This window comes from Saccopteryx leptura, chromosome 6 (assembly GCF_036850995.1).
Source record: "Saccopteryx leptura isolate mSacLep1 chromosome 6, mSacLep1_pri_phased_curated, whole genome shotgun sequence".
NCBI lineage: Eukaryota > Metazoa > Chordata > Mammalia > Chiroptera > Emballonuridae > Saccopteryx > Saccopteryx leptura.
In genome coordinates this window covers 164901385-164926868 of record NC_089508.1, presented here as the reverse complement: position 1 = coordinate 164926868, position 25484 = coordinate 164901385, and the positions used below count along the sequence as shown (strand labels likewise).

General features: G+C 46.3%; 1 protein-coding gene across 6 annotated transcripts in view; it reads left to right on the top strand.

Annotated features, from left to right (window-relative positions):
• FGF1 (fibroblast growth factor 1) overlaps positions 1 to 25484 on the top strand; it is a 107853-nt gene that overhangs the window by 38199 nt on the left and 44170 nt on the right. The window contains exon 1 of one of the 6 annotated variants that reach the window (XM_066387991.1): positions 16329 to 16450. The exons of 4 other annotated variants lie outside the window; for them this stretch is intronic. The gene's annotated coding sequence lies outside the window, so the exon portion shown is untranslated. Of the gene's footprint in view, positions 1 to 16328; positions 16451 to 17034; positions 17057 to 25484 lie in introns of those variants that run through there. One more of the 6 variants, XM_066387992.1, reaches the window with a different exon arrangement.

Sequence of the window (25484 nt, the reverse complement as noted above, 5' to 3'; positions counted from 1 at the left end):
AGCATGTGTGCGTGTGCAGATGATGACATAACACCATGTATACAGCGGAGCAGCCCACGGCCATGCCAGTCGAGATGTGGACGGTACAGAGGGAAGTTCAGTGTGTTCTGTGGCTCTCTAAATTTGAATCTGTGACCAAAGTGCAACGTGAATATCGGCGCGTTTATAACGAAGCGCCACCACATAGGAATAACATTACTCGGTGGGATAAGCAGTTGAAGGAAACAGGCAGTTTGGTGGAGAAATCCCGTTCTGGTAGGCCATCAGTCAGTGACGAGTCTGTAGAGGCTATATGGGATAGCTACCTAAGGAGCCTTAAAAAATCTGTGCATGAGCCCACATCGAACTGCACTGAATAGTATGAAACTGGGAGAGTTTTCCTTTTCTTTGGTGCAGATTTCACATTTCTATCGTCTTTTGTTGCTTTCCTGTGACTGGTCAAAAGTGCACCATGACTTTACGGACACACTGTACTTTTCTAAAATGGCTGCACCATTTTACATTACCACCAGCAACCAGAGGACTCTGATTTCCCCATACCCTTGCCAATGCTTATTATTATCCATCTTTTGATTATAGCCATCCTAGTGGATACAAAATGCTATTTCATTGTGGTTTTGAAATGCATTTTCCTGATGGCTAATGATGCTGAACATCTTTTCCATATGCAGATGACAACATCTGTATTATGTTTGTGAGGCAGCTATTCACTTAGTTCCCAGGGTCTACCTGTCACAGGCGCTCAGTAACAGTTGTTGAATGGACATAACTAGGAATGAAACAAAGAAAAGCGCCATGAAGGGAATGGCTGTATGAAGGAGAATATTCTACAAATATGAAGCAATATATTTTGATGCCTCCCAGCCCATCCTGCTGCCTTTAAACCATGTTCCATTTGGAGCCTCCATTTCTCGAGGCTGGGTCAGGAGGCCTCTTGCCTGGAGCAGAGAAGGAAAGGGAACACACACAGAGAGAGGACAGCTGGCTCAACAGCCAAGATTTGTGGAGAGATTTGCGAAATTGCTTACGCTCGCTCCCCTTTAACATAGCGAGGGCTGGTCTGGCAGACAGACTGGCGCTCCCACCACTGTGTGGGGCATCTGAGGGCAGGGCACTGCCCTGCAACATGGGGAGTCCCGGAGAATGCAGAGGGTGGGCGGCTGTGATTCGACAGCGAGTGGGTGTAGTTTGTACTTTGGTGTTCCTGCAGCTCCTGCATGAGGCAGATGCTGAGACGAGAGCCAGAGGCCAGTGGGTGACCCTGCAGCGGAGCCAGGGGCAGGCCTGGGTGGGGAGGCAGAGACCCAGAGGGTCCCACAGCCAGCCAGTGCCGGTCAGCCAAGGAGTCGTCCTGGCCCTGACCCAGCCACAAGAGACCAGGACCTCAGCATGAGCCATGAAGGCCGCAGTGGGCAGTCACAGGGCAGGCAAAGGGCTCCACACCAAGACCTCGGGCCCCAGAGGCCCCGAGTGAGGTCCCCACTCCTCCAGTGAGAGGCTGAGTACCCCACTCTTCTCACAGCGACGTGACACTCACAGATGGCGGGGTCTCAGGGGCAGAGCAGGACTTAACAGTCTTGTTCAGTGCTGCCATGGAGGATACTGAGCTGCTTGTCAGCTCCCCACCAGGTGAGGGCTTATGGGGAAGCCCTGATTACAGACAAGTGAAGAGAAACTAGTCACGCTGCGTGAGAGACCAGGCGCCCCGCCACCTGGGCCTGCCTAGGCTGGGGAGTGCAGCAGGGACTTAGCCTACTGCAGGGATCTAGCCCACCACAGGGCAGTGGGGGCAGGGATCTACCAGGGCAGCATCGGACCTAAGCCTCAGAATGTTGCTGCATTTGTGTCCACGTCCAGGGTCTGTTCTGGAGTCAGGGAGCATCTGGGCAAGAGAATCTCTCCCCTTCAAACAGAAACAACAGCTCAAAGAGCATGTCCTTTGTCATCTTTGCATATGATTGTTTTAAAGATGTTTTGGGAGGTGTCTGGATGGGCCAGGCTAAAGAAACGTTTGGGCCCTCGGAGTGTTGCAGGTGCCATACTCACTCCTACAAGCGTCACTGAATCCTCCCAGCAGCCCTCTGTTGTTACTCATGTTTTATAGATAAGGAAACCGAGGGCTTGGTGAGGTTTCCCAGCGTCTTCTGTGGGTAAGCGGGTCAACCAGGACAGAGGGAAAGGGAGTGAAGAGAGGTCGGCGTGGGAAGGAAGGGTTTTGCCTGCAACAAACAAGCCCGGGTCTCTGCACCATCTCTTCCCGTAGCTCTCCAATTTACATGTCGCTTCTTCAAGGCATCTTGCCTGACCATTTATTCTGAAGTTGGCTTTCCTCTTCATGCTCTGTCTCGGTTCCTTGATACTGAATTTTTCTTTCTTAGTCCTTGACGTCGTGTGTGTGGTCTGTAACGTCCCCGGTACATAGTGGTCCCATTAGGACAGGGACCATGACTCTCTTTGCAGTAGTATCTCCAAGGCCTGACAGGGGTGGGTGCTCTGTTTGTTGACTGAATGAGTACAGGTTTGCCCTCTGGCCTGCGGGCAGTGAAGAATAATGAAGGGTGTTTGAGCAAGAGAGAGACACGATCAGATTTGTGGTTTGGGAGGACAAGGCTGGAGGTGTTGTGGATGAGGTAAGAAGTATGAGCTATAGAGAAAAATTAAAAGTAATTGCCTTGGATAGGGGCCAAGATTTTGTTGGCCTGAGCTGAGACATTGATGGGAGGGAAGGAAAGGAATACAAAAATGTCCGGAATATTTAGGTGGAACCATTAGGAGATGCCTGTGGGCAGTGAGGCAAAGGGAACATGACTAAAGTCCGCAGTTTGGGCTACGCTGTGACCACTGTCCTGTCAGTAATGGAGGCAGAGGCAGTGGGGGATTTTGGAGATGTGGTTAGAACCAGAGGCAGAAAGGGCTCCCAGGGAGCATGCAAAGAGAGCACCTAGGACAGGTCCCTAAGGGATTCTGGACTTCAAAGTGTGGCTAAAGGAATAGAAGCCAGGCCAGGATACTAAGCAAGGGCAGTTAAAGAGACAGCAGACCGAGAAGCCAGTGCTCCTGTTGAAAACAGGGGAGAACGGTCCAGAATGGAATTAAAAGCAGGCAAGTCCATGAGAGAAAGCCATGGAGACCCTGGTCAGGATGGCTCTGTATCTCCAGCCTTGAGGGAAGGTAGGTACAGGGCGCCAGATCTCCTGGTGGTTAAAGAGAAGCCAGACAGCCGGAGTTCTAAATGAAGTCTCCCAAATGGTCAATGTCAAATCAAGTCACAGGAACCACAACCAACGGTGGGTCCAGCAAACCATAGAGCCTCCGGCCACATCTGGCTCATAGGCCACAAGTTTACAACCTGGTTTTGTCTGAGATCATGGGCTAGCTTTCCCAAGGACAGGACAGGACCATTTTGGTGGAAGGAAGATGACAGGGGGCTGGGGACAACTGAGAGATGCTGGAGACAATGACTTCCTTTGTGATGCTGGGTCAGCCAAGCTGAGAGTAAGGCAGGGACAGGGTGGGGTGTGGTGATTCTACAGGTGGAGGGCTTCAGCAAGTGTTTTCCTCTGAATTAGAAAAATATCTGAAATGTGTTTTCACCGATTTCATCCCCCTCTTCAAGGGTAATCATATTTTTTTGAGGTTTCTACCTACATACACATATATAATTTTTAGAAATATGTGTATATGGATAATTTCATACCCATTGTTCTAGAGCCCCCCCCCCCACTCATCTATCTATGTATTCATGTAGCTCTTTTTTATGGCTGTCTGGTGTTTGCTTGGCTGTATAATGTGTTTTATCATTCCATTACTGATGCAACATGGTTTCCAAATCATCGTAACTGCAGACAGTGCTGCTGGGAACCTCACGCCTTGATCTCCCAGCACGGGTGTGAGCCCTCCCATTGGACAGGTTCCTAACATTGGGCCCGGCTGGCACAGACCTGTGCACAGTGTGCCGTTTTCTCCAAGGCTCGTTGAATCTGTCGGCTCTTCCCTTAACCTGGGAACGAAAAATGCATGGAAAGCCTATGTCCAAGGAAGCTTGAAAACTGAAAGTGAGGCTTTAAAGTATCTCCACCTGACAACAACACAGGGTGGGGCAAAAGTGGGTTTACAGTTGTTCATATGGAAAATAATACAGTAATTAATAAATAATAATACAAGAATAAAGTCTGCGTTTTGTGGACTCCCAATTATAAACTGACTTTTGCCTCACCGTGTACAGCTCTTTTTTAAATCAAGATGTAGTGGGAAGGGCCATATTTATAAATAGGTAACTCCTACTCATTGATCTGCAAGATAGACAACAAATACAAATCGCTAAAGAGAAGAAAAGTTCTACCTCTACCCTTCTTTGGTCATCCATCTTCCAGGCCTCCAGTCAACATTTAAAGAAGATACAAATTCCCGTGAGCCCGATGAAACATGTGAAAAAAAGAGCCATGGTGTGGGAAATTTGTTCACAGATTTCAGAGAGACCAAAGGTTGAAGATCATTAAAAAGATTTTTTTAAACATGATTATCCTCCTGAGATTTGGTATTTAATACATGAGATCGTTCATTTGATCACTCTTTGCCACAGAGGGAGAAAAACCCCTCTAGTTCCTGCAGTGAACGCAGAACCATGCTGTGGAAACAAACAGGAGCTGTAAACAGCCCTCTGCAGGGGCCCTGGACTTCACCGCTGCAGCTGGCACACTTAGCTCAGAGCGCCCTCTTCTGGACCGGGGTGTCACTGCACCAGCTTGGGCCCAGTTCACCAAGGGCAGGACAAGTCTGCTTTTATAGTGTTCAGAAACTGCTTCCATTCTAACGTCAACACATCTTTGAGTTTCTTCCGTCTTCGCCACTGAAACCCCAGACAGTCTTTTTCAATATTTGTGCTATATTTTCAGGTTACACAGAACTCTGTCTCCTCTGTAAAAATGATTCCTTGGTTACTGTTCTTTTTTTATAAATACCCTCCTTAAGTCGCTGGATTCTAGTTAAGTTGGTTAGCAGTCGGGAATACATTCATGATTTCAGGTAAGTGGAAACTAGGTCTAGGAGCCCAAGAAGAGCAAACAGTTCTAGGTGTCATAACCCCCTGCATTTGAACAAAATTTGGTTAAGACTGCAGTTTTCTGTTTCACTCTAGAAATTTAAGTCTGCCTACATTTCCCTTATTCATTTAACAAATACTTGCTGAGTTCCTATGACATGCCAGGGAGTGTGCTAGGAGCAGGATAATAGTAAGGGACAAGTTGAGGATAGTGTCACTTGAATCCATCATGTCTGATAACTAGGTGGTATTTTTATGGCAGAATGCTTGGAAATCTAAGAGCGTCATAACGGGCTACCAGAGCCTTAATAGCATGCTTTCAAATAACCTGTTAATCTATCACATCCTGCTACTATTAAATTTAACTAGGTTAATCCCTCAATGCAGAAATGGCTTCTTTCTTACTTCTTAAAAGGGGCTATTCAATCCTCCGAGAAACACGCTCATAACCTGTTAGGATAGGAAGGAGGAGGCAAGATGAAAGAAAACAGCCTTTTCCAAATAACTGCCTGTTTTGCTTGGAGCCAGGGTGGGCCGAGCTGAGGCCGGGCCTTGTTTGGATGTGGCAGCCTGCGGTTAACTGGCACCAGCTTCATCAACCCTGCGGGGTGAGCACCAGGCTTGCAGCCCACAGCTCACTCCTCACCTGGCTCATCCTCCAGACAGAAGAGAAGCCCCTTCTCTCCCTCTCTCTCTCATCCAGGTGTGGAAGCCACTTGCCAGAGGGGCACTGGGTCCTGGAAAGGCCCAGCCCCAAAGAGGGGGGTGCTTCCTGCAACCAGAGAACCACATTTGCAGAGCTGAAGACAGCAACGCCAGCACGGGGGAACAAGCCAGGCAGGGTCATCCAAGACAGATAAGGGATGACGCAAGGCCAAGGGCTGTGAGGATCCAAGTTCCAACACGGCCTCCAATGAGATCTGCTAGTTATTTATGCTCTTACTGACTTCTACTAAACTTCAGATGACCCTCGGAGAGGCAGACATCCTTTCTTCCTCACTTCTCTTGGATTTATAACAGTAACACGAGGCTTCTGGGAAAGTCCTGGATCCTTCTAGTCTGCCATCCCAAGTACAGGTGAACTCAGCTTCAAAAAAAGCTAACTTTTTCTCTAAAATCGCTCCTGATTTGCAAAGGAATAGCTCTGAACGATTGTCTTTTGCAGGCTCATTCCGTCAAAAGTTCTTTCCCCTGTTACATTATTCAATTAAGTCCAGTTCATTCAGCTCAACTCAGCAAATATTTACTGAGCTCAACCCTGTGTTATTTCTGCCCTCAGGAAATTCACAGACCAAGGAATGAGACAGATGAATAAATAAACCATTTCAGTCGAGGTGGTACGTGCAATGATAGAATCATGTACAAGGTATCACTTTCCAGCCTCTGCTCTCATGGAATATGGGCTGGAAAAAAGAGTCAGATGTTGACTGAAACGTTGGACAAATAAGAGCAGAATTTAAGCTCTGACCAGTGCATGCAGGAGAAGCAGGTGGCACCATTTGAGTTTTAATGGGGCATTTGACCAGGGGGTCCAGTAGGGTATCCCTGAAGAAATTGCAGTTGTGATCTGAAAAATGGGTCTGGGTGAACTAGCTGCATGATGGAGGGAACAGTGGTCCAGGCAGGGGGGAGAGCATGTGCAAAGGACCTGTGGCAGGAGAACACAGAGTATATTCAAGGGACCAAGGCAAAGCTGGGGCCAGAGCATAGGGTGGGGTTGCTGGGCCAGAGAGGTCAGTAGGGCCAAATCCCACGTAAGGCCTAGTCAGCCATGGCCTTCACTTCTGTGTGCTCATTTCCTGTCTGTGTAAAGGTGACCAGAGCATCATCTACCCTATAGGAGTGAGTGAATCCCTTTGGCACCGAGGGGCAAGTGCTGTATCAGTTTCTATTACTGCTGCAATTACCATCCTCATCATCTCACCAGGATGAGTCTGCGGACGAGGACCATGTTGGCCCAGGTCTGATCTTTCTTTTTAACACTTCACACTAGCTATGTGGGCAAAGTTGCAGGGAGGTCTCAGAGGCCACAGAAATTAGCATCAACTCCTGTGAGAGTAACCAGTGGCTTTCTGGAGACATTCTGAATGAATGACCGGCTGGGCTGCTGACCACAAGGCTCAAAAAACACAACCACCATGAGTTTATCCCCTACACCCAGAAAAAAACGAGACAGAGGAAGGAGGACAGTGCCTTCCGAGAGAAGGCTGACTATAAATGGAAAATTACACTGGGAGAAAACAAATCTTATTTGATGGGAACCCATTTTTGACTCTGTCTGGAAATCCAGGGCAGAAGGAAGTGGAGGGGACAGGGAGTGAGCAGGTGCACCCTGGCCATACGGCCTGCCCCTGCCGGGGACTGGTATGCACTGCCGGCAGGACCACGAGGACGGCGAGGGCGACAGCAGCCAGCTGCCAAGGACCCGCACCTGGTGCCAGACACTAGGCAGGCCCAGGTGCTTCCGGGCTGCATCTGGGCCGGGACAGCCCAGGATGCAAATGCTGGCCCGGGCTGAGATGTGGAGCAGGGAGCTGGTGTAGGAGAAGCCTCAGGAAGCGTGGACGGCAGGGCTGGTGTCCCGGGGGCACTTCTGTTTTCTAAAGGAGGTTGCCGTAGCATTGAATGAGACAGTCTATCTAGGAAGCACTCAACACATGTTAGCTTAGAAACATCAATCAATACTCTCTTCCGTGCAACGCAGAGGCTCCATTACCCTCGGCTTTTATTATAGTTTCAGTTCTACAACCCATCTGCTGTGTGACACAGGGTAGCTTCTGGACATCTCAGTGCCTAATGTTTCTCATTCAAAATGAAGTGTGACCTTACCATTTAAATGACTCCACTTTAAAAATATTAACAATAATTAGGGGTAACATTTGGTGACCTGCTTTCACTATGTGCCAAACACTGTGAAGAACCTTCCTGGGAGGTTATCGCCCAGTACGCAGACCTGGGGTCAGAATGTCCAGGTTCGAATCCCAGACCATTCCCTTCCTGGATCTGTGGCCTTGAGCCATCACTTAACCCCCAATGGGATTCAGTTTCTTCATCTGTAAAATGAGGGTGTCCACGGTACCTACATCCCAGGGTTCGGGAAGGACTGGAGGAGTTAGCTCAGAAAGAAGCATTTGGTAGCATACTTGGTACCGGGCTCTTGATAATAAACCTTCATGATGAGCATATTACAAATTCTCCCAGTCTGTACTACCCATAACCCTGTATTACGGCCCCAGAGACTAAGGCTAAAAAAAAAAAGGTTACATATCCACATGATGGAATATTACAATATTTAGTGATAAAAATAAATGAGCTCTCAAGCCATGACAAGACTCGGAGAAAACTCACATGCATATTTCTAAACAAAAGAAGACAATCTGAAAAGGCTATATGCTATATGATTCCACCTGAATGGCATTCTGGAAAAGGCAAAATTATGAAGGCAGCAAAAAGATCAATGGTTTCCAGGGACTTGGGGGAAGGAGGATGAAAAGGTGAGCACAGAGTTCCAGGGACTTGGGGGGAGGGAGGATGAAAAGGTGAGCACAGAGTTCCAGGGACTTGGGGGGAGGGAGGATGAAAAGGTGAGCACAGAGTTCCAGGGACTGGGGGAAGGGAGGATGAAAAGGTGAGCACAGAGTTCCAGGGACTGGGGGAAGGGAGGATGAAAAGGTGAGCACAGAGTTCCAGGGACTGGGGGAAGGGAGGATGAAAAGGTGAGCACAGAGTTCCAGGGACTGGGGGGAGGGAGGATGAAAAGGTGAGCACAGAGGATTTTAGGGCCGTGAAACTACTCTGTGTGATACTACAGCGGTGGATATGTGTCATTCTCCATTTTCCTAAACCCTTGGAATGCACAAGACTAAGAGTGAAACCTGATGTAAAGTGTGGATCAGGGGTGATGGTGATGTGTCAGTGTAGGCTCATCCATTGTAACAGATGGATGGCTCTGGTGTGGATGTCAATACGGGGCAGTCTGAGCACGGGTGGGTCAGCGGGCCTATGGGAAATCTGTATCTTCCTTTCAATTTTGTTGTGAACCTAAAACTGCTCTAAAAAATTTATTAATTTTTTCTTTAAAAAAAGGTTAAGTAACACAGGCCCTGAGAGGTAGAGCGGGGACTCAGATCTTGCTGTGTATGAACTCAGAAATGCATTAATGCCCCCTCCCCTCAGCTGTAGGGACACATGCAGGCTCCAGGGGGCTGAAGTGGGTTGAAACTCAGGAGGGAAAGTCACCAGACGCCTGCAGGTTATCTTGTGTGTTCACTGGTCTTTAGGCAACCCCAGCCCGAGCAGCAGCTTCCTTTCTGCCTCCGGCCAGCGCCTCTTGGAACCCCTGGCTCTGCACAAATGAAGGGTGTTTGTGGGAAGGAAGCATGGACCCTGCTGCCCCACGGCTGGCTGCGCCGTTAACACACTCACTCCTCAGCGGGGAGAACTCGGCCCATGTGCCCACTAGGAATAAGTGTGTGTGTGTGTTCAGCTATATATTTACACTTTCAAATGTCAGTTCTACTGACTCAGCCTCTCACCCCCCCAAAACATAGGATATTCCCATTTTCCACGTTAATGCATTTCAGAACCTGCGAGTTGTATATGTTGATTATATTTTTCCATGAGAAGAATAGAGTGACTGAGGGCTACATATATATTTAAGATCGTTGTCAATAATGGGATATCAGAACAAAATCCAGTTACTATAAACCTCTGTCATAGTTTCAAATAAAGAGGCTATGAGCCAAACTATAAAATTTATGTATTGATTATAAAGGGGTCAAACAATAACCATTGTAAGCTTCATTCTCACCACCACTGTCTTCATTTATTGGCTGCATAAGAAGTTTCACGTCCTTCAGATTATGTGCCTTAAGTAACGTAGCCCTCATGGAATTTTTTGGAGGTGGGTTGTATTGCATCATCATTTTGTAGATGAGGAAACTGAAGCTCAGAGAGGTTATATAACTTCCAAAGGGCACACAGCCACTAGGTGGTAAACCTCATAGACTTTTTTAATTGCTATGTTCACCTTTGCTGATCTTCTGAACCTTTTGCACATATTACCTATATAAATCCCCATGGATTCTCTCTCCCTTCTACTCTAAGCATCATGCCTAGCACACTGCCTGGCAGAAGGGAGCTGTCAATCAATGGTATTCTTCCTTCCTCCCGCTGGACAGCCCTCCTCCCACCATCTATCTGTTCCCCTTTCACAGCCAGTGGCTGAATTGGTTCAAGCATCAGCCCCAGGTGCTGAGGATAGCTCATTGGTCCGAGCATCAGCCAGGGTGCACGTGGGAGTCTGTCTCTTTATCTCTCCTCCTCTCATTTAAAAAAAATGTTATAAATAAAGGGGAACTTCAACACTCTGTCTAATGTTTTATTTATTTATTTTTTTGTCCATTGATTTAAGAGAGAGAGAGAGAGAGAGAGAGAGAAAGGGAGAGAGAGAAGCATCAACTTATTGTTTCATTTAAGTTGTTCTATTTAGTTGTGCCCTCATTGATTGCTTCTTATATGTGCCCTGACCAGGAATCAAACCTGCAAACTCAGCGAGCCAGGATAACACTCTATCCACTGAGCCGCTGGCCAGAACTGCTTTATTTCTTTTGTATTAAAAAAAACCCATACCAAATTCGAGAAGATGTTAACATTTGTTTAATATGAGTAGAGTGATACACAGATGTTTCTTACTATAACTTTTTTGTTTTTCTTAAATAAAAAGAAAGCTGACCCTGACTTCCCTGGTCATCCAGTTTCCTTCCCTGAAGACCACCTGATACTATTTTATTTGTACCCGCCTAGATCAGTCTATACATTAAAGCATGGGAATCTAATCTGATTCTCCTCGATCCTCTTCAGGACCTGGTCTTATCAATTAAATTCTTTTGATCTTCAATCTATCCAGTCCCCTCCCCTGTGGTGGATTTTTTCTTATTGACAAACATCCTCCAGTCTCTCATTTTGGAAAATTCTCCCTTCTCCAATTCTCTCCATTCTTGCTTCCTCAAAACAAGACTCTTCTCTTAGTGTGACCACAATCCTTCCTGGAAGGGTTGTGTGAACTCGCTGCCTCCAATTCCTCATCACTGACTCAAGTCTTTCCCTGCCTCCTGGATTCTTCATTCACCCATCCATCTATGGGAAGAGAACTCGATGATCATTTCTTGAGCTTTATGCTGCTTGACTTTTGTAGAATCTGATACTTTGGTCACCCCTTTCTTGACCCTGTCTCCTGCTCTGACCTTCATAAGCCTTCTTTATTAGTCTCTTTCTTCTTTGACTCAGCTCCCCTCTGTCACACCCATACTGGGGCTCCCCCACGCCCACCAGTTCTGTCTTCTCCCATTCTCTCCATTGATGACCTTACCAAGCCCCAACCTCAATGAACATTTTAGCAAAGATGCTCATTTCCTCTTGAGTTCTCATTCTGTGGCTTCAGAACCACATTTCCAACTGTCTGAGGGATAAGCCCACGTCAATGTCCTGCAGACAGAGCAAACTCAACCTGCCAAACTCCAAGCATTCCCCCTTTGGGACTGCTCTATTTCTGCTGTGTCATCGCTTCTCAAATTTAATGTGCGTACAAGTCACCTGGGGTATCTTATCAAACTGCAGGTTCTGCTTGGTAAGTCTGGGGTGGAGCCTGAGATTCCACATTTCTATCAAGGGCCTGGGTGATGTCTCTGCTGTTGTCCCAAGGACCCCACTTTGGGTAGCAACATGCTAGAGAGGTTTCCATTCTCTGGGCCATGGGTTCTTAACTCTACCTGCAAATAAGAACCATCTGGGGGTTGTAGTAGTTGTAACATGGTTTAAAAATCTGCATATAGTAAAAATAAAAAAATAAATAAATTACCTCCTTTTTTGTCTGTTTCCAACCCAGACAAATGAAGCAGAATTTCTGGGTGTGAGGATCAGGCACCTGCATTCCATAAATAACTACAGAGTTTCTGTTGGGCTAGGATTGTGCTAAAGACCGAAGAGATGGTAGTCAACAAGACAAAGCCCTTGTGGGCTTTGGAAATGGAGGTGATAAAGCAGAAAAATAAACAAATATCAGAGAGGATCTCAGGTTAAGTGCTATAAAGGAAACTTTTGAGTTCTCAGATAGAGAGAAACTGAGAAGGGGCAACTTTAGTTAGGATAGCTAAGGGAAGACCCTTGTGCAGAGGTGACATCTGAGCTGAGTCATGAGCCATGAGGAGGTGGACATGCAAAGGTTTAAGGGAAGAGAAGCATTTCAGGCTGAGGGAACAGTGTTTCCAGCAGAGGGAACAGCAAATGCAAAAATGCTGTGGTAGGTCCTTGCTTACTGAGTTCAAAGAAGAGAAGGAAAGCCAACAGTGTAGACAGACACAACAGGCGAGAGAGGAGAGGTGGGGGGTGAGGCTGCAGAGAGGCCGGAGCCAGATCAGGAACCTGTAGGACACAGTCTTGCTGTGGCTACAGCAACAGGAAACCACCAGAAGTATTTAAGCAAACAAGGAAAGACCTGACTTAAGCAATCTGCTATAGGAGGGCAGAGATGGGAACAAGGAGACAGCTGAGAAATGATGGTGGTTTGCAACATAGTGGCAGTAATGGGGAAGATGGAAGAGGTCAGGCTGAGGGTACAGTTTGGAGGTAGAACTTATAGAACTTGCCGATGAACTTAATGGGGCTAAGTGAAGGGGAGAGACAGAATGAGTTCTCCGTTTGGGGGCTGAGGCACTGGGGGAGTTTACTAAGTTATGAAATATTTCAGAAAGAAAAGATGGGGAAGTGGGTAGAAAGGATCAATAGTTCTGTCCGGGGTCATGTTAAGTTTCAGGTAAATATTGAACATCCATGTGGAGATGTTGTGCAGGAAGTATAAGATCTGGCTATAAATGATTTTTCCAGCCTAATCTCCCCCTCCCGTGAACTCATAATATGTAAGCCATCCTTAACTCAAAATATACTGGTTTTTTTCCTCACCTTGAATTTTCCCAGCTCTGTTCCTTGCCCATGTAGTGTTTTCCATCCAGTCTACCTGCCAATCTTGGCCTTTTGAGACTCTCCTCTCCTCATCTACACAAACCATCTCAAGTAACCCCTCCTCCCCAGTATCTCCATCATCAGTGATTGGTGACGCCTGGGAACTCCTACTAAAATGTGATGCCTTGTTAGTAACATTCATCGTATCTCTCTATGTGTGTTTACCTGCCCTGCTGGGTTGGAAGTTACCAGAGGGCAGGACTGGCATCCTTTCCTTTAAGCATCTCTTCGTGATATCCACAAATGTGCCTAGCACATAAAAGTAGCTAAAGAATAAGTACATTAGATGTCCTGAATAAATGAGTGACTAAGACATGTCCTGAGATGAGGACCTGAGATTGACCTAGACACTGGTGATCAAAGGTGGGAGGTTTTCTTAATCCTGTAGGACTGGGGGGTTGCTGGGTCTCTGTGTCATGGGTGTGAAATTATGCAGTACAACGCTAAGAGCCTCGGCAGCTGTACGTCATAATTTTTTTAACTCTCTAAATGATAATGCATGTAATCTGCTTAAGTATAAGAATATATATATATATATATATATTTAAAATCTGAATTTTATTTATTCTTCACTAAAGAAAACTGTTATTAAAAAAGTATGTTCTTTCCTAAGAAAAAATACATTTGTAATCATTGCAACTGCTGTTCCAGGCCCAACTTTGCTAAGACTGGGCTTTGGTCCACTTTACTTTCTGTTAGTACATATCCTTTATGCTGGGGCATGGGAAGCTGGTGCTGAACCCTGATTATTTTATGTCCGTGTGCCCCATCTGTCCATGAGGCCTCATTAAAATCGGACTGATTTGTTCCCCGGCATTTTGCTTCATTGTGCCAGGTCATGGGTTCTGAAGCGGAGAAGAGACAATGACTGGTCAGTTACTGGGTAGTGGGGTGTTTGCACACCAGCTGACAGACGCCTAGAAAGTGAGAGCACAACAGGATAGAAATGGGAGTAGTGACTTTGGAAGAAGGCTGGGGTGTGACCTCTGCTCAGAAGGGTGTGAGAGGTCAAGGATGACTCCCCTTTGAGTAGTGAGTTTTTTCATGCTCCTCGCTGACCCCTGAGAGTGAGTTGTTTTTTTCAAAAAATGAAATTAGTTCCAGTTCCAGTTTTATTAACTTAAAATCAAGTTTGTTTGATAATCAATTTATGGAAACAAGAAGAACATACATTTGCCTTTTTTTTTTTGTATTTTTCTGAAGCTGGAAACAGGTAGAGATAGTCAGACAGACTCCCGCATGCGCCCGACCGGGATCCACCTGGCACGCCCACTAGGGGGCAACGCTCTGCCCACCAGGGGGCGATGCTCTGCCCCTCTGGGGCGTCGCTCTGTTGCGACCAGAGCCACTCTAGCGCCTGGGGCAGAGGCCAAGGAGCCATCCCTAGCGCCCGGGCCATCTTTGCTCCAATGGAGCCTCGGCTGCGGGAGGGGAAGAGAGAGACAGAGAGGAAGGAAAGGGGTAGGGGTGGAGAAGCAGATGGGCGCTTCTCCTGTGTGCCCTGGCCAGGAATCGAACCCGGGACCCCTGCACGCCAGGCCAACGCTCTACCACTGAGCCAACCAGCCAGGGCCTGTTTGCCTTTTTTTAATGTTGCCGTTCACATGTCCAATCGTACTCTGATGGTCAGGAGGAATGAGATCGTACATGAATGTTTGTACTACTCAAAGGTTTAACAGAGAAACACAGATAGTCCCTGATATACAGTGATTTAGACTTATGATTTTTTGACTGCTCAAGGGTGTGAAAAGTGATACTCATTCAGTAGAAACCATACTTCGAATTTTGATCTTTTCCCAGGCCACGGGTATGTGGCACAATGTTGTCTCACACTATTGGGCATCAGAAGTGAGCACAGCTCTCTGTCAATCGTGTGATCCTGAGGGTAGCAACTGGTTCTCTGCAGTGTATTCTTTGTGTGTGATGATTCTGCCCCAATTTAGGCTAATGTAAGCATTCTGAGCACGTTTAAGGTAGGCTAGGCTAAGCTATAATGTTCGGTAGGTTAGGTGCATTGAATACATTTTCCCAATATTTTCATCATACAATGGCCTTATTGGGACATAATTCCATTGTTAAGTTGAGGAGCATTTGTACAAACAAAGAAAAGAGAAGTAATGGAGGCTGTTGGAGGAAGATGGTAAAAGGACATTATCAATACCAGCACCTATCACCTATTGAATGGTGATTACTTGCCAGTCATAGCGATAAGGTCTTTATATAAATTGTCTGATTTACTTTTCCCATGACCTTGTAGTCGACCCTACTATGTAAGCCATTTTGCATTTGAGAAACTTGAGGATCAGAGAGGTTAAGTAACTTACTCAGGCTGACAGAGCCCGTAACAGAAAAGCTGGGATTCAGACCCAGGTCTGTTGGGTGCCAAAGTCTATGTTCATAACCACCTTTTAATGCACCCTTCTGATACTGATTCAGGGACATTCCCTACCACCCTGCCTGCTGTAGGGTGAGAAACTCAGTGTCTTTCAACACCCCCCAGAAGCGAGGTGGTAGGTGATGAGCTAATTCGGAGCTGTAGTTCAAAAGCCCTGTGAGGATGGAGCTGTCTGCCCAGCGCTGCAGCACTCAGAGCAGAGATGCTCTCATCCTCACCAGGGAATACTCACTCCATTGTGTCGGGCCCCGCCTCAATGTTTTTTTATTGTCTGCTCTTTGCCATGAGTAATGCCACTTTCCATTTTAAGCCAGGAGCCTCAGAAGATGACCATGTCCTAAGCCAGGGTTTAAAGCTAAGTGCTGCCTGGGGGATTACTCACCCACTTCAAGACGTGGCCAACATCACATCCTCCCACTCAAGATGCTGCTGGAATATCTTATTCCTTGCCAAAGCCTAAAGGAAATCTGGTTTCCCCTGGAATCAGACTAGGAATGGTGCCAGGTTATCTAAAAGCTGGCGAGTTAACTGGTCCTCCAAGTGGAACTACTATGGTTGTTCTGGTCCCCTCCTCCATGGTCAAGTTTTATGGCTCATTCATTCATTTAACATCTGCAGAGGGCCTACTATGTGCTAGGCACTCTGCTCTGTAATGGTTATATTGCAGTGATCTAGATGGCTTTAGGAGGCTAACAGTCTAGGGGAGGATAAGCAGACAACGATAACAAAACATTTTAACCAGTGTATTAAATGTAAGTATAAAGGTCAAGTAGGAACTGGCTAGGTTTCTTAATTATAAACAAACAAAATTGACTTTGACTGATACAAGCAGAAAGAGGAAAAGAGAACCTGGGGAGGCCACAGAACCACGGGGAAGGCATGGAGGCCCGGCATCACACTGAAGGAATGATCTAGCCAGATCAAGATGTGCATGTGTGCCTGACCAGGCAGTGGCGCAGTGGATAGAGCATCAGACTGGGATGCGGAGGACCCAGGTTTGAGACCCCGAGGTCGTCAGCTTGAGTGCGGGCTCATCTAGTTTGAGCAAAGCTCACCAGCTTGGACTCAAGGTCGCTGGCTTGAGCAAGGGGTTACTCAGTCTGCTGAAGGCCCATGGTCAAGGCACATATGAGAAAGCAATCAATGAACAACTAAGGTGTCACAATGAAAAACTGATGATTGATGCTTCTCATCTCTCTGTGTTCCTGTCTGTCTGTCCTTGTCTATCCCTCTCTCTGACTCTCTCTGTCCTGGGGGGGGGGGGGAGATGTGCATGTGTGTGTGCATGTGTGTGTGCATGTGTGTGTGTGTGTTGCAGGGGTCGGTATCCCTCGAACATGAGAGGGGGCTTCAGATGCTGGACAGCCAAAAGGAAATAACCAGGACAGCAGGTAGCAGTAGGGAAGGTGGGGAGAGGCTGTCTCAGAATGACCTAAGATAGTCTGAGTCAGAGAAACCAAAAGGAACAGCTTAAAGAGGGCCCGGACTTACTGAGTCAGGCAGCACCAGGCCCGGCACCAGGTTCACAGGGTTCCCTCAGCAAGAGAGGTTTGCCGCTCCACCTCGAGGCCACTGGGGGGAGACACGCTGTGTGGCAGCAGGTAAGGAGGAACTATGTCTGGCCTTTCCTTTCATTGTCATGTTCTTGAGGCCTTTCTGGAAGGCCACTGCTCTCAGTATGTGCCTTGAGATGGCAGAGCCCAGCTACACCAGAAGAAATGTTCTCCGCAAATAGTTGGAAACAATGTTTGGGATAAGCCAATGGGGTCATGATAATAGCTAACCTTTATTGCTGTGCTCACATGCATAATTTCATTTAATCCTCATATTAAGCCTGTTAGTTTACAGATGAACAAGCGGAGGCACAAAGAATAGAAATGACTTGGCCAAGATCCCATGGTTAGCAAATTGTAAAGCTGGGATGCAAGTATAGACCTACTTTACTGTACCTGAGAGTCTGAGGACAGAAAACAAGAAATGAGGAGCAGAGAGGAAAAATTGTCATTGTAGAAGAAGAAAACGTTTTTTTCTATGCTAAATTCACAATAAGGAATTGGAAGCCTAATCCCTTGGCTATTACCTCTCTCACGGGTACCATTTTGAATCCTAAGGTCAGCTATTGCTCCCTACTGAGAAATTTTCAAATTTTATCCAAAGTGAAAAAGCCCTGTCTTCCCTAGAAGGAGCCTTAAATGAGAAACTTAGTTTTGAGTGTTTTTTTTTGTTTTGTTTTTTAAGTGAGAGGAGGAGAGATAGAGAGACAGAGTCCCACATGCACCATGACTGGGATCCACCTGGCAGCCCCCATTTGGGGACAATGCTCAAATCCACTGAGCTATCCTCAGTGCCTGGGGCCAATGCTCGAACCAGTTGAGCCACTGGCTGTGAGAGAGGAAGAGGGAGAGAAGGGAGAAAGGGAGGGAAGAGAAGCAGATGGTTGTTTCTCATGTGTGCTCTAACCGGGGGGATTGAACCCAGGAGGTACATGCCAGGCCAATGCTGTATCCACTGAGCCAACTGGCCAGCTGTATTAACTCAGGGCATTGACCCCTAGACTGCAGCAAGTAGTATATGTAGTAGTTTTAATAAATTTGTAAATAAAAAATTATCTGATTACATAAATGATACATGCTACTTATTAAAAAATTAGGGAAATGGAAAAATATAAAGAAGAAAACAAAAATCATTTTAGCCTTACCATTCAATGATGGCTGTTGTCACATTTTGGGGTGTGTGTGCATGTGATCTGGAGTCTCTTTTTCCAATGCATATGTATAGGTATTTTATTTTATATCACTGTTCAAATTCCCTTTATTTCCTTTTGTTATATAACAAGACATGAGTGATATTGGCCTGGGTGCTTACAAACCAAAAAGAAAGAAGGCTAATTTTTCATGAGGAAATTGAAGTGGGGATGCAGAACTAACCTTCACAGTTCGTTATTTAATACAGAAGGAGTGATGGGGAATTTTTGGCAAAACTGTTACATATAAATCCTCTGAGGGTTAAGTAATGTCATTACTCTTTTGTGGTGCATTATTGGTATTACCTTTTAAAATCATAGTTTTTTTATAAAAAAAATTTTTTGGTCCTGGCTGGTTGGCTCAATGGATAGAGCATTGGCCCGACCTGTAGACGTTCTGGGTTCAATCCTCGGTCAGGGCACACAGGAGAAGCACCCATCTGTTTCTCTTTCCCTCCTTCTCCCTGTCCCTCTTCCCTTTCTCTCCCTCTCCACCTTCTCTCTCTCTTCTTCTATCGCAGCCAGTGGCTTGATTGCTCTCCAGGGGTCCCCAAACTACAGCCCACAGGCCGCATGCGGCTCCCTGAGGCCATTTATCTGGCCCCCGCTGCACTTCTGGAAGGGGCACCTCTTTCATTGGTGGTCAGTGAGAGTACTGTATGTGGCGGTGATGCAAAGCACAGCGTAGCTCACGTACAGTACTACTTCCGGTGACACGGAACACATGCGTCATGGCTCCGGAAGCACGTCATATCACTTGTTACAGCTAGCAGTGACAAATATGGAACTGGACATTGACCATCTCATTAGCCAAAAGCAGGCCCATAGTTCCCATTGAAATACTGGTCAGTTTGTTGATTTAAATTTACTTGTTCTTTATTTTAAATATTGTATTTGTTCCCGTTTTGTTTTTTTTTTACTTTAAAATAAGATATGTACAGAGTGCATAGGGATTTGTTCATAGTTTTTTTTATAGTCTGGCCCTCCAATGGTCTGAGGGACAGTGAACTGGCCCCCTGTGTAAAAAGTTTGGGGACCTCTGTTCTAAGCGTCAGCCCCAGGTGCTGAGGATAGTTTGGTTGAATTGGCCTCAGACGGGGGTTGCCATGTGGATCCTGGAAGGAGCACACACAGGAGTCTGTCTCACCCTCTCCCTTCCTCTCACTTAAAAAAAATTTTTTTTTCCTACTGATTTGAGAGAGAGAAAGAAAGAGGAAGGAGTGGAGGGGGAAGAGAGAGAGAAGCATAAACTCATTGTTCCACTTAGTTGTGCACTCATTGATTGCTTCTCATATGGGTCCTGACTAGGGATCCAACCCATAACCTCGGTGGGCAGGAGCAGTGCCACGTGGCCAGGGCCTTAAAACCACATTTTAAAATATCTTAAATAATTGTAGTTGTTTTAACTTCATCACTTTCCTCAAAGGAGAATTTTACCACAGTATTCAATTTTGCTAATCATCTAAATGAATGTCTGTAGAGTAGAGCATGACGGGGAATGCAAGTTAGTTTGTTCAAATGAGTGGGCAGATGACATGACCCCCCCCTGGGGTATACTGGACATAGTTAGTATATGTGCCTGTTTCTTTAAAGAAGATTTGGTGTTTCATTATTTATTAATGCTTCTGGCTGGTAAACATTACCTAAAAAATACATAACATAATGATTAACCTAATCAAGTAATCATTCACTTATTAGGAGAGATTTATTCCACCATCTATCATTTAGATGACATTTAACAAGGTTACAGACAGAAAACAGAAGAGCAGTTGCTAGGACTGAGTGCCAAATGGAATGCTGGTTCTGATCCCACTTCCCCTTCTCTGGCCTAGGGGACCCCATCTCTTTCCACATCCCGGTCATAAGGCAGCTCAAAGCCCCATGTCCAACACATACAGCAGTTTGGCTTTCTCTGGAAGGAATGCAGTCTGGCCTTTGCGGTCCCCTCTGAGCGTCTCCTCTCGAAACCCGTGTGGCTCAGCCAGAGCAAAGCTAGGTCTATTTGGTCACTTCTCTTGTCAACTCTTGGCTACATCCAGTGCCACCCACCCCTTGTCATTTTCCCAACGCATCCAAACAAAGTCCTACCAGTTCAGGAGCCCGGTGTATTCTCTCTGTGTTGCCAAGACATCTGTTTTGTGTTGGGAGTCAGGGGCCGGTCAAGTGCTTGCACAATGCAGCTGAATTTGCTGATGTAAACACAGTTGCTTGCATGTTGAGTTTTCTGACCCTGAAGAGGCCCCAAAGAACTATCCTCAGGCCTCCAGTAGGACTTTACCCCCAGTCCGCAGGGACAAGAAAAATAAACTTGAATTTAATGAATAAGTTACAGCCAAGAGGAAAGCAAAGCACCTGGTTCCGCTCTCTTTTTCCACATCGCCACGTAACCCTTCTCCTTGGGCTGCTCCTTGTCCCGCACTGGGGTGATGTCACTGCCAAGGGCATCCACGTGGTGACCCAGGAAGCCAGGCGGTCACAGCGAAGGCTCAACCTAACATCCTTAGTTCAGAGCTCTTTCTAACTTTGCTTTTTTTGCTTTGTTTTCTCATACTTCTTTAGATTTTATCTTTACTTACAAAAACAGTACATAGTAAGAATCTATTTTAAAAGTTAGTCATCTCCAGTCTCGCTTTCAATTCTACTTTTTAGCTCCAGTATTCCACTCGCAGACATCAAAGTCAATCGTCATTCCCACGAACACAGCTCCTCACCCTGTTCTCACCTGTGAACATGAGAATGATACTTACGCTGAAGTGCCGCTGCACGCAAGAAATCCTGAGCTATCTCCGATGTACTTAAAGAGACACACAAATTAGACTTAATTAGTTATATACTTTTTATTTAAAAAATTTCATCACATGGTTCATGTGGACCCTATTTCCACCTTCTGTGGCAAGCAATACTGATTTTATATTTTCAGTAGTTATACTTAGTTTCTGCTTGATATGAATTCCCAACTGAACACTGATACGACTTTAAAAATACTAATTTAAATAGTAACCAAAAAACCCATTGTATCTGCATTACCCATACATCTAGATTACTCAGGATAAAACATTCTGCATATAGAAAATAAACCCCCTCAAAGAAAGAAAATGACAAAGGAAATAAGATGCCCCAACCAAATCCCAAATCAGGAAACTAACCAATGAGATAGCAGACATCTCAGAACAAACATGGACATCTGCGGTCTAGTTTTGGAGGGAGCATGAAAGATGATTTTATAACCACCGACCCCAAGAACCAAATGTCCAGTTAGTCCTCACTGCCCTGTCTCCTTTCTGCACCCCCACAGGTTCCTTCTCTCATTCCGCCCCCCTTACCCGCCCCCTGCATTGAAAAGCCTTATAGCATTCAACATTCTCCATAGAACCACTCGGGTATGGGTCCCCTGCAAGAGTTCTATGCTCCAAAGTTATTGTTCCCGTCCCCCAAATCAAAACTCTTTGAAAAGTAGGTATGTTTCCAAAGTATTAGCCAGAAGTCTTAGTCATTCGATTTAATAAACACCAACAAATATCACTGATATCTACTAAGTGCAAGTGTGTGTCGATGGGGAAAGGGAGTACGTAAGATCCAGTTCTTCCCTCAGGAGTTGAAAATTTACTAGGGAGGCCAACCAGAGGCTGCAAATCACTGTGATTACAGGAGGAAACAACAAATTTTGGGTTGGCAAGATCAGGATAGGTTCAGGATGAAGGCAACCCTGGCCCTCTTAGAAGCATTTGTCCTTTAAATAAATTATATTAACTCGCATGCCCCTGACAACTGGTGGATTATTTCAAGTCCCTGGCCTATTCTGGGCTAACAACTAGAAGAAAGTTTACCAGCCTGATGTTTCTTCCCTGAAATGCACCAGCTCCTCGTTCATGAAAAGACCATACTGTCTCCTCCAGCTGGTAAGACAGACTTGGAAGCATGTGGCCCTGCACACACCCCAAACCCACCTGCTGAATTCCTGCTCATCTTCAAAGCTGATGCTCAATGTCACTTCCTCAGAGACATCTCCCTGTCTCCTGGTCCACTGACTACGGGTGCACTCCTGTCTCCTGGTCTACTGACTAAGGGTGCATTCCCTGTCTCCTGGTGCACTCTCTTCCTACCGCTACCCCCAATCTGATTTCAACAGAGAGATACAGGAAGGGGCCCTGTTTCAGACTTCCTTTTCCGCTGCTCACCTTTATAAAACTAAAAAATAGATAGTGAAAGCAGGGGCTTTGCTTCCTTTGTTTGTTTGCCTCTGTATCCTCAGTGTCTGATAAATCACAGTAGTTAGTAACTATCTGTTGAATGAATTAGTGAATAATAAGAGACTGATTCAACCTCATCTCTTCCCTAGGCTCTTCCTCTCTCTGGTCAGTTTGTTAGTTTTGGGGGTGTGGGTCAATAAATGGCTTTAGAAAATACACAGGATTCATTTCAGATTGACTTAGTCAAAGATACTCATACTCGGGGTCAGTACAGGGACTGGCAAATTGGTATAGGCTCTCAGGCTTTGGGTCCTGGGGCACTTCTAAGTATACAGAGGGCCTTTTCAGCAAAACCAGTGAGCCGTTCAGCCTGGCATGACTGGCATTGCCCTGCCCTCCCGCCTTTCTTTCACCAAATATTTATTAAGCACATATTATGTACCAGGCCTGTGCAGGACTCTGGAGGGGGAAAAATAGACAAGGGCTCTGCCCTCAAAGAGCCAGGTCAAGGGGAGAAACAGTCCAGCAATACTCCAGTGAAATACAGAGGGGCAAGGGGACTAGGGCTGGGCGCCAGGCCTGGCCTGGGGCCAGTGGACAGGAAGTCTGTCTGAGTAGATCTGAGGGGAAGTCTAAAGGAGAAATAGGAATATCCTGGGGGCAAGTGCGGGCTGGGTGGCAATGTTGGCAAAGAGAGGTCCAGGCCAAGGGAGAAGCAAGTTCAAAGGCCTGGAGGTGAGAGCAAGCCTGGCATATTTGCAAACTGGAAGTTCAATTTTGTTAGCAGCCACTGATGGAGTCAATACTAGGGAAGTCTTTTATTTTATTTATTTATTTATTTATTTATTTATTTATTTATTTATTTATTTATTTATTTTTTAGAGAGCGAGAGAGGAGCATCAACTTGTTGCAGCACTGTAGTTGTGCACTGATTGTTTCTCATATGTGCCTTGACCCAGGAGGGGGTGGCTCCAGCTGATCCAGTGACCTTGGGCTTCAAGCCAGTGACCATAGGATCATGTCGATGATCCCCTGCTCAAGCTGATTAGCCTGCACTCAAGCCAGCAACCTCAGGGTTTTAAATCTGGGACCTCAGCATCCCAGGTCAACGCTCTATCCACTGCGCCACCACTGGTCAGGCACCAGGGAAGTCTAGGGCCTTCTTACTCAATGTCAAGCCCAGGAGAGCTTGGAGGCGGGTTGGGCCACTGGCTGCACCTCAGGAAATGGCTAGAATATGAGCTCCATGGTGGTACGACTCTGCAGGCTTTGTTCACTGTCTGAGAACCGGGACAGGAAGGAGCATGGATCCTTAATAACCATTTGTTGAGTGAATGAATGAAGAGCTCTGGTGATGGCCTCAGCCATCTCCTCTGGTGTCACCAAGCCCCACCAAACCATAAGGCCAAGAGGCGTATTGTGAGTCTGTTCTTCGCCCCCCCGGCCCTGCCCCAGTGTCTGACCTGCCCTCAAACCTCCCAGAGATGACACGGTCTTGCAGGTTTTATAAAGTAAGTAGCATGACTCGGAAATTCAGTTTTTAAGGTCAGACATATGCAGCTGAGGGACAGACGACTTGTCCAGTCATCTGGTGAGTCAGGACAGCATGGAGAGGAGCAGGGACAAAGTCCTTAATGCCTAGCCTGGCCAGCCGGGCAGAGAGGAACTCTGGCTTCATAGCGTTGTTTGTTATCTGTTAAGACACATGTGCCTCGCTTCCAATCTGCTACTGAAGATCAGTAAGCCCCACATTCCCAAAGTAGCACGATCTCATCCGGAAATTATTGTTCCTGGCATATCTGGTGCTGGGGTTTTAAAATACAAGTTTAGCTCTTCTCTTGGTATGATGCATTGGCTAAACACTGCCCTCTGTCTCAAAGAAGGCTACTGGGCCAGTTTGTCCAAGATCCCCCTCCGGATGCTATGAAGAGTGGACATCACATGTGGCCTACGCTCACACCTACCATCCTACCTGAGGTCCTGCTACCTTTTACTTGGACCATTGCATCTAGTTTCCCCACTTCTGCCTCTCCTCCAATACTTCTCCACTCAGCAGCCACAGTGACATTTTAAAAAGGTAAATCTGACCATGTCTCACCCCAGCCTGCATGGTTCAGTGATTTTCCATAGTCCTATAGAAAAGGCCTACAGGGCTCTGCATGTCACGGCCCTGCCACAGCCCTCTCTCCTCATCCCTGGCGGACTATTTTCAGTTCCCTAAATGAAACATGCTCTTTCTAGGCTCAGGACTTTTGCACATGCTCTTCCTGATAACTTCTTCTCCCTCTTCACTAGGAATATAAATGTCCCTTCCTCCAGGAAGTCTTCTCATCTCCCAGGCTCTGTAGGTCAACCTATTATCTGGCTCCCATGGTGCCCTGGACTTCGTTGCTGTAACATTCAATTCACTGGGAATCCCTTTTAGGGTGAGTCTTCCCCACTAGAATGTGAACTTCAGGAGGGCCTTATTGAATCTTTCCTGTTCTCTACTATAGTCCTCATGTCTGGCACATAGTAGGTGCTCATTAAATGTTTCGAGTGAATGAATAAGTACTCAGGTCTTTAAAAAGCTGGGAACAACTTTATTAAAAAATAAAAGAGGCAGAGAGAAACAGAAACATAATGGAACCTATTCAAAATTCTGAGCCATCGGACCTTCCTCACCCTGGAGGCCTGAGTTCATCTATTATGGGCTTCTTAATTATGATTAGGTGCCAGTTCATTCTTCAGAACTAGTTTCTAGCTCCGTTTAGAGAAATTTGGGCCTTTCCATCGGGCACCACCATAAGAAGCAAAGCAGAGCCTCGGAGCCGTCCAGAGGAAGTCAAGGCCGCCGATGTGCCTGCTGGACGCCCGAGCCTGTCATTGCGGAGCAGGAAGCCCTCCTGCTCAGCCTCACACAGCAGAACTGGCGAGGAGGACCTGGGGCCGTCACTCATTCCGCCTCAACCTGTTTTATTCCCCCACCCCCACCCCAGCAGGGACCAACCATCATTGAGCAAAGGAAATATGAGTAATGGAAAGAAAGAGAAAAAAAAATAAACATATCAAAACGGGCAGTGTCCCCTGGGCCACTGCTTTTAAAGAAAACAAGGA